General features: G+C 36.8%; 1 protein-coding gene across 1 annotated transcript in view; it reads right to left on the reverse strand.

Moving 5' to 3' along the window:
- Positions 1-9,474, reverse strand: part of Cadps2 (calcium dependent secretion activator 2) — a 511,596-nt gene that overhangs the window by 335,525 nt on the left and 166,597 nt on the right.

Below are 9,474 nucleotides of genomic sequence, written 5' to 3' on the forward strand. Positions count from 1 at the left end.
GGGGGGGGGGGGGGTTGTGCAAATGGAGTGATCCAGGCAGGAAGGGGGCCCAGAACACATTAACAACTTTTACAACTCCAGGTAGGGAGGGACAATTCCTGGGTCAGGTTACCTTAGCAAAAGGCTGCAGCAGGGGCAAGTTATCTTGATAAGGGTGGGAAAAGGGCTCTGAAGACATTAACATTTCAATTTCTCAGCAGTGGTCTCTAACTTCCCAAGACCCAAATTGGTCTTCATTCTCTGGATCTGACCTATTAATACTAACTGCATGCCTTTAATTCTAGCTTCAGTAATGGATTTTGAAGAGTTATTGGACCCAAAGTTGGTGTTTGACAAGAGTGAAATGGGGTTTCCATGGATTAAAATAAATAAAATAAATACAAGGATTAAAATATATTTTAATAAAGCGAAATTTATTTAATATCCTAAGAGTTGCAACTCTGGATGCAATGAGTTACTTCTTTGTTATACTGTTATTAAAAGTGAATTTTAGGGTTTTTGTTGTCATAATAGTTAATGATTTTTCTTGCTGGAACAAAGTAAGATAAAAAAGAAAAAGGTTTTGCCTGGCCTATTTTTACTGATCTGTGAATTCCAAAGCTTTGGGAACCACTGATTTAACCAACCCTTATCAAATGTGAAGAAATCACACTTAAAACTCACACAAAATAATATCTTTTGCTTAAAAAAAATAGATAAGATATATATCCAGACCTTTATCTAAAACCTAGGAAAGAGCTTATCTCAAAAGATCCTTCCTTAGAACTAATCCAAATTAAATTCTCATATTAAATCCAAGGCTCTTAGATTACATCTAAAGGCCCAAACTGCCAAAGTCTTCTTGAATTATCATAGAGACTGAGTCCACACCCAAGTGAACAGAAATGTGATCCAAAAAGTACACACTTCTTTTTGGAAAAATAAATTACACTATATTCCCATTGTCTTATCAATATTGTAAAGTTGTTCCACATACTCTTTCTTTTAATACCAGTTTATAGCAGATCCCTTGGTTTTCCTTTGTAGTTGTTTTGGGACTCTCTGATCAGCTTAAATCTCCTTAAACCAATGGTAAATTCTCCTTAAGCTTGTAACCACAGAGACTAAAAAGGAAGTTTTCAGCAAGAAACTCATTATAAATACAAATATGACAAGAGAAGTAGAACACTGGATGCTTTCCTGGGCTTCTAAAACATGTGACATTGTGCAATAAGGAAATACCAGTGTTTAGCAAAAAAGGGGAGCAATGGCAAGCTAAATGTGAAAAGCGCCCCTATGTAGATACAGGTGAGAGAAGGCACCATCTCTGTCAAGTCATCCCTTATTCTCCTCAGATTTCATTTAACACATCATGGTGTGATGAAAAGCCTAAAAGTTCCTAGGCTGGGCTACCTTCCATTTTGTGAAGAAAAGTGGTTGGGTTTCTCCCTTCACTATAATGGTATAGAAAATAATTTTAGCATGTTACTTCGGGAGCCTTGAAAATGCTTAAAAATTATTTTATTAAGACAACAAACAAAATGGGTATCCCCTCTCACGTATTTTTGCTATACATTTCAGAGCAAGTCGAACACATGATTTGTATCTCATAAACACCTCATAATGGATTGGAAATCAATCAATACCAGTGTTTTTGCAGCTGATTCAATGTCTCAAGAAACTTTTCTTTGAAAAAACAGGTAATGTACCAATGTTGACCAAGAAGTTTTGGGGGAGAAGACATTTCTGAAAACCAAATCATATTTTCCACAGTGTTGCCAGGACACCAGAGAATGAGTTACTACCCTCTCAAATCCTAGGTTTATAAAACATGAATCTTGAGGATGACATGTTATTTACTCTTGATAACCCAAGATCTTTAGCTGAGAAATGAATGAAAAAAGAAAATTTCTGGAAAGTATATAAATCTTAAAAGCAAACATTCTGTTAAGTTAAAGAAAAATGATCCCAAAACTTGTGATTAAATTTCCCTGGCATATAGTCCTCTGGATCAATATTTGTTGAATGGATTTTATAATTTTTATCTTGTAGTTATTTATTTTTCCACCAGATGGCAACTATGCACGGAATAATAATGTTATTGTTTATAAATCCCAGAATCTAATTTTCAGGATGGTGAGGGACCTCTTAGGTATAAATCCCATCACCCTCCCACAGCTCAAATTCCCTTACCACCACCTCCACTGAAATGACATCCAAATAATTATCAAGCTCCTTTAAGGAAGAGAAACTCCATACTCTGAATAGGCTGTCCACGGGCAGGAATAACTTCTGAAAAGTTCTTTGTTTTCAGGTGGCAACGGTCTCCCAGTAGCTGTCATTCTCTCGCCTAGTTCTAACTCCTATAATAACAAAGAAAATCTAAATTTGTCCCACGGCTATTCTTCAAGTGTTTAATGGAAGCTAAACACTGTCCTCTGCCTTCCTGGCTAAATATGGCTCAGATATTACTCAGATGACAAGAGCTCCCTACCATCCTGGTGGCTCGAATTACCACATGCTTCACTTTGTATGGGATCATTCATTTCTTTCATGTCTTTGTTCAAACATTTATCTTCTTGGTGACATCTTTTCAACTTAAATAATCAACTCTTCTATTCTCTGCTTTGTTTTTCTACGTGGCACTAATAATTATCTAACATAATACATATGTTATATTTTTATCCCACTTAAAAACTAAGCTCCATCAGGGCAAGGAGTTTTGTATGGTTTATCACTATATTCTCAGGGAAATAAGTATTCACTGAATGAATCAATGAATCTGCTATTTGCATGAGATTTCATAATCAAAAAGAAAAGTAACCCTATTTATAGAAGCAATGCTGCTACCAATGCCACAGTAGACAAAATACACCATCAGGGGCCCACTGACAGCCCAATAACACCTCTCGCACTTATTTTCAGCTACATTTTCAAGGAAGGTAAACTGAGTCTCCCTCCAATAATTATGAAGCTTGTTTTATGGGCCACTTAGGAATTTACATGTTTCCCTCTGAATTTCATCTTTTGCCCACAGTTATAGTATGTTCATCTTCTAGTCAGCTTTCCACCCCTGTAAATAAAATACCTGAGGCAATCAACTTATAAGGAAAGATTTAGTTTGGCTCATGGTTCCAGAGATTTCAGTCCATGGTCAATTAGGCCCACTACTTTGGGCCTGCAGCAAAAGTGAACATCATGGTGGGGAGCACAGGGTGTAGGAGGCTGTTCACCTCATGGTGGCCAGGAAGCAAAATGAAAGGAAAAGGGGCCAGGTTCCTCCATTCTGCCCTGCTTCCTAAATGCATTCTGCCATCTCCCAACAGCACTGTCAGCTGGGGACAAGCCTTCAACACATGAAGCTCTGGAAGGCATTTAAGATCCAAGCAGTAACAATATCTTATCAGCTGTTGAACTGACTCTCTGATATGAGAATCTTAAACTTGAATGGACATTAGAGTCAGGTGAAGTACTTGCTGGAACAGATTTCCAGGCCCCCCAAGATTCTGACTCTGCTGGTGTAGAGTGAGTTAAGGAAAGTTTCCAAATAATGCTACTGCTAGCTACTGCACTGAGATGCTTTGCTCTGAGGACAGGAAATAAATGTAGACCATTTGATGTCAAATACATACGTTCTTCAAGAGGCAATTGCTTTTTATGCATGAATTTTCAAAAAGAACTGCTATCAATAAAGAAACCATAAATATTTTCATACTTTTTAAATTTCAGGAGAAAGGCAGTCTACATCAAAACTTCCCTGAGTAAATGACCATTTTTTACACAAAAGTTGCCAAGTCCCTGGGTCAGTGTTTACTTCTCTCTGACTTGGATGCTCCTGGCACATCACTTTACCCTCACATGCCCATACTGCTTTATTTTCCCTAATTCTGTTGAGACCTCACAAAGTTCAACCACCCCATGGCTAACACTTCCAATGTCTTTAGCTGGGATTTTTCTTCCATGAGCGATTCAATCCTTTAAGCAATCAAAACTATAGACTCATCTCAATGCTTTCTCCTTTACCTAAAAACTGTGTATCAAGCTAACTGTACTTTAGTGGTTGAAGAAAATAAGCTATGAAACCACACTAAGTTCAAGGACAGATTCTTTCATATACCGGTTGTTTAATAGGGGCAACTTACTCAACGTCTCCAGAGAGGCTTAGTTCTTTGTCAAAAGAATGGGAAGACTAGCATTGCCTGTCTCAGAGAAATTGCTATTACTGAATTAGTTTCTACCTATTAAGTATGTAAGTAAGTGCACCCTAGAATATTATAACTATCCTTATTATTACAACTCATACCATCCCTATCAAAATTGCTAACATCAGCCAGCTGCTAAAAATCCCTGAGAGAAAAAAGTCATATGAGCATTGCAAATTGGGATATTATCAAGTTTAGGGGTCACAAAATAGTAATATAAGAATCTGCATGAAAGTAAAATCAACATTACTATAAATGAAATTGGTAAATGAGGTTTTCTTGTTTGTAAATCACAATTTAGTACTTGTCATGTTGGCAACAATTTTAAACTTATTTGATTTGTACAGGTGTATATTTTCAGCTATTTATTGAATACCACACAGAAATTCTATGATTTCCTCAAATTTGGCATACACAGACTTTTTTTTTTCTTTACCCCAAACTTGCTTCAATTGTTTACCAAATAATATCATTATCGTCTACTGGCCCAAACCAGAAACTAAGGGATCATCCTCAATTTTTTGTTCTTCCTCAACTCTTCCTGACTCATTGTCTCTTCTTCTATATCCATTATGTGATGCTAAACTGGAGATGAAGGGAAGATAAAGCTATGAGTATAGAGAAGCTTCAAAATTGGTGTTGCCCTAGTCATCAAAACAATAAAGTACAAAATTCATATCAGCAAATTAAATAATCAAGGACCATATTAACTTGTTGGTCATCAACCTGATTTGTCTACGACTGCCTTAGTTTGCATTTTCACCTCATCACTTTATTCCAACAGTCTCTTGAGTTTCCTTTCCTTCTTTTCAAGTTCCTAAACCAAAACTGCATAGGACACTCAAAGCTTCTTTATAAAACACTGTCATTTATGTTGCTACCTCTATTAGAATGATCTTCTTCCAAACCCAGCAGTCATCTCACTTCAAATGCTATTTCCTTAAATAGTCCTTGTTTTTCCAGCTGAAATCTATTTGTTCATACTTCCATGTGCCTTTACTTTACTCCACGAAATTTAGCTCTTTCTACCTTTGGTATTTTGATTTCTAGATAACCACTTTAAGTAACATGAAAACAAGTCATACTAAAGGAAACAGGTTAAAATTGCAGACTTGACTAGTGTAAAGGCTTTTTTCAAGAGATCTCTGGCAGTGATTCTCAGTCTTGTATGCTCACTGGAACAACTGGACAACTTTATAAACACTGATGACTAGGTCCCAGCCCAGAGGTCTCCGGATGATTCTAATATGTAGCTTAGAAGTAGTGCTCTATGGGAAATACGAAGAGGAATTAAGACATTAAGACAGAATTTTTAAACAGAATAAAACATCACATTGTAATCATCTAATAAATAGGTCCCACATAATAATTAAGTGGCTGATCAGGAATGCAATTATTGAAAGCAAACTGTAGAAATGGTTAAGAGGAGGCAAAAGGATCCTGTAGAAACAGTTCTAGAGGCAAAAAATTCAGTGTCACTTGATAAACATCTTGCAATTGGTTTTCTAGGGAAGCTTAGGAAGAAAAGAGCTCAGAAAAGATGAATGGTTAAGGGAAACTGCTTGGAATGAGAGCCAAGAGCAAGCCTAAAGATGTGGTAGATCAAGCAAATTTAAAGAGGAACTTCTGAGAAATGTGTACTAAGTTGGCAAGTTTTCAAAGATGACAGAACCTAATGTGTGGCAGTGTTATGTTCTGGATATGAGGTGTCCTCTCCTCCAAAAGCTCCCATCTTAATGCAGAAATGTTTAGAGGTAAAGTGATTAGACTGAGAGCTGTGAGCTCATCAGTTCATCTTACTTTGAAAGGACTGACTGGGGGGTAACTGTAGGCAGGAGGGGCAAGGCTAGGGGAGGTGGGTCACTGGGAGCATGCCCTGGAAGTGTGCATCCCTCTTGTGGCTCTTTATCCCTTTTCTCTTTACTTCATGGCACCCAAAGCCAAGTAGCTTCCTTTGCTGGGCCCTTCCTTCATGACACGCAATGCAAAATCTGACTAAAATGGACAATAATATGTTGGTGAACTGGAGATGAAAGTGGAGAGAAATTTTGAAATCAGAGTGACCCTGTTCACTGACAATGTTGATGAATACTCATGACAGCACCTAAAATTATCAAGAGAGAGTGCCATCGAGATGTTAACCACACATAATTGTGAATAGATGTATGATAAGCTGGATGTAGCTATGAAAAGATGAGGTTTTGGTGGACAGATTTTTTGGGGGAAGATTCTGACACTTGTGAGGGGGTCAGATCACCTCTATATTACTACCTCCCCCCCTCCCCTATTAATGTTCTTGCTTTATAGAAAACCAGGAATGTATTTTAAGATATTTCATGTGCTGGTAAATGTTGTAACCTATAATCTTTAATTTTTTTCATCACCAAAAACATTACAGGAAAATTCAGTAAATACAAAACCAAATAAACTGACTCATTTTTAAAATGCAACAACAGATGGTTATGGCAAACTGTACTATGGGAGGACAGAAGTACCATTAAAGTGACCTGACTCATGGTATCCACTGGTGGAGACTTACCCTTTTGGCTTCAACACTTTCCCAAACTCTTATCTTCCCCCCCCCCATTTGATTCCTGTCTGCTGTTTCAAAACCCACTAAGTCAGGAGGAGAGACCATTTTATACATACACTAAGCCTAAATCCCAGCAGAGAAGCCAGATCCTTGGCTCATAGACATCATTTGAAGGGCTCACAACAATGCAAGTAATACTTGATCAATATTTTTTCCACAGGAAAATTACATTATACCAACTCTGAAGCAAGAAACAAGGACATTATCACTGCTATGTCATATAATAATAAGTAATCAATAGACAAAATACATAATTTCATCCACAGTATCACTTGGTCACATAAAGTCCCCTAGACAATTTCTTTAATAAAAAATTAAACCTAATTTAGTCTAGTGATGATGAAAACGAAAGCTTAATTTTTATAAGGAACATCAACCCCCTACTGATCAGGGGACAAAGCATCAACCTTTCATTTCCAGAGATTGCAAAAACTACATAGCACTTAAGGAGAAAGTGCCAGGGAAACTCATTATGACACTGGTATTGGTGGCAAAATAATTCATATTACAGTCCCATGTCATTACAGCAAATTATATTTGTATCACTAGGTACAAGAGAAAATGACAAACCCTCAGAATAGGTAAAAATCTACCACAATGAATAATATCTAACATTTGACATGGCAGAGCTATTTCCAGGTCCTGGTTATTAAACCCAGAGCAAAAAGTAGTTTATTGATCTGTTTACAACATTCCGAAGACAAGGATTAAAACTGCTGTTTTGTTCTGACATATAAGAAACAGCTACATAGAGCCTATAGTCCACCACCTGGTATATGGGAGGTTCTCAGGAACACAGTTCCCAAATTCACTGACTTGACCCTTCCTTTCCGACCTCCAATAGGTTCCCTTTAATAAACATTCATTGAAACTTCTCAAATCAAGACAAGCAAACTGTGTTAAACATTCAATGTTTACATTAACAGGCATCTTATAAAGAAGTGAATATGTGGTAAATTCTTACACAAGGGGGTAAGTTGAGTTTAAGTTTGACAGTGATACAGAGGAAAGGAGAAATCAATAGGGGTGCTGAGGAAGAATGGAAAGAGAACACAATGGCACTCAGAGGGGAAAAACAAATTCCTCAGGTGCTAAGTTATCACAGAATAAGTACCCCACACAAACGTGCTAGTGGCTATGACAATCCTAGAACTCTAGGTTTGGGGACTGCGTGCACATAAATCTCTGGGGCAACCAGAGGAAATCACTGGAGCCACCTCTATCAATTACTTGCCTCTAGTGGCAGACACACCTATGGTGGTCAGTCTAAAAATGACACTTTTCCTGGTTTAGGAGCTGATCCTCCCAGAGGTGGCTATCATAGGGCCCTCAGGGTCTTCTCTCTTCAATGTGGACTTGGCCACTCAAGGAAGAATTAATTCAAAATGGCACTCAAAAGAGTGGTCCTGCTACATCATCAGGAGCCTTAGTGCTATATAGTTCTCTCAAAGAGTAGCTCTTGGGATTAACATGGTAAAACCTTTCCAGGGTGGGTATAAAAATTCTGTGTACCAAGCAAGACATCAACCCCATCTCATCATCTGTCCAGGTCTCACTAAGTTCTGACTCTTGATGGCCTTAAATACATGCTTCATCATCCTTTTACATGGTCTCCCTTGGGGCTGCAGTTGAAACCAACTACTTCCCTTTTGCCTGTCTCTGAAGTCCAGGATTATTAACATGAAGTGATCCACAAAATTCCTCTTCACTAGATCTCTCTCTAAAACTGTCCAATAATTCATTCCCCAGTGTTAGCCTGAGAGACTTCAAAGCTTCTCATTAAAATTATGCTGACCTGCTATGCAAATCATGCTAAACTGTGATAATAAATTCTGGACTATTATAAAATTTTGTCATGGTGATTTTTGATGAATATTTTAAGCATTAATTTTCCATTATGCTGTCTTATTGGGATAAATTGCCCAGTTTAACAGATTAACACATGATACATTATGAAAAATTTTTATCCTTATTCATTTTTTCACTCAATAATTAAAAAATACTTGAGTGCCAACCACAGTGATAGATCTTGGGAATATAGTGAATAAAACTAATATGATCCCAAGATGTCAAAATAAGCATGTCTACATTGTGCAACTTATCTCCAAAATAATATGGCATTTTAAAAACATTTAATGGCAAAAAAAGTTGAGGAGGGGGGTGGAACAGTGGAACACAGGAAAGATAAGACTAAGGAACATATGAATTCTATATCTTTTCACTCTTTCTATGCATTGAGGTCACGTAGCAATTATGGCAAGTAATACCAGGTACTTGAATATTTGTTGTTCAGTTAAAAAGTACTAGTATTTTATTTTAAAAATTGCCCTTACTATGCAGATTACATAAAATCGAATTGCTTGAACAAAACTGTTGATCGAGTAATAAAATTTTGTACAGGAAAATTTCTGTGCCAAAAATGTAAAAGCCCAGCACATCAAAAGTAATATACTGTACTATAAGTATTTTGCAAAGATAATTTTTACTCTTCCTAGAACATAAAGCTTGTTTTCCAAACTTAATTTTCTTACCAAAATAAAGTCAAAAATATATACAAAAAATATTTCAAAGAAAAAAAACTGCCCTTGATTTTTAACATTCATGTACACATAGAAAAAAAAAAAAAAAAATATATATATATATATATATATATATATACACACACACACACACACACACACACACACACACACACACACA

Source organism: Marmota marmota, unplaced genomic scaffold (genome assembly GCF_001458135.2).
Source record: "Marmota marmota marmota unplaced genomic scaffold, marMar, whole genome shotgun sequence".
NCBI classification, from domain to species: domain Eukaryota; kingdom Metazoa; phylum Chordata; class Mammalia; order Rodentia; family Sciuridae; genus Marmota; species Marmota marmota.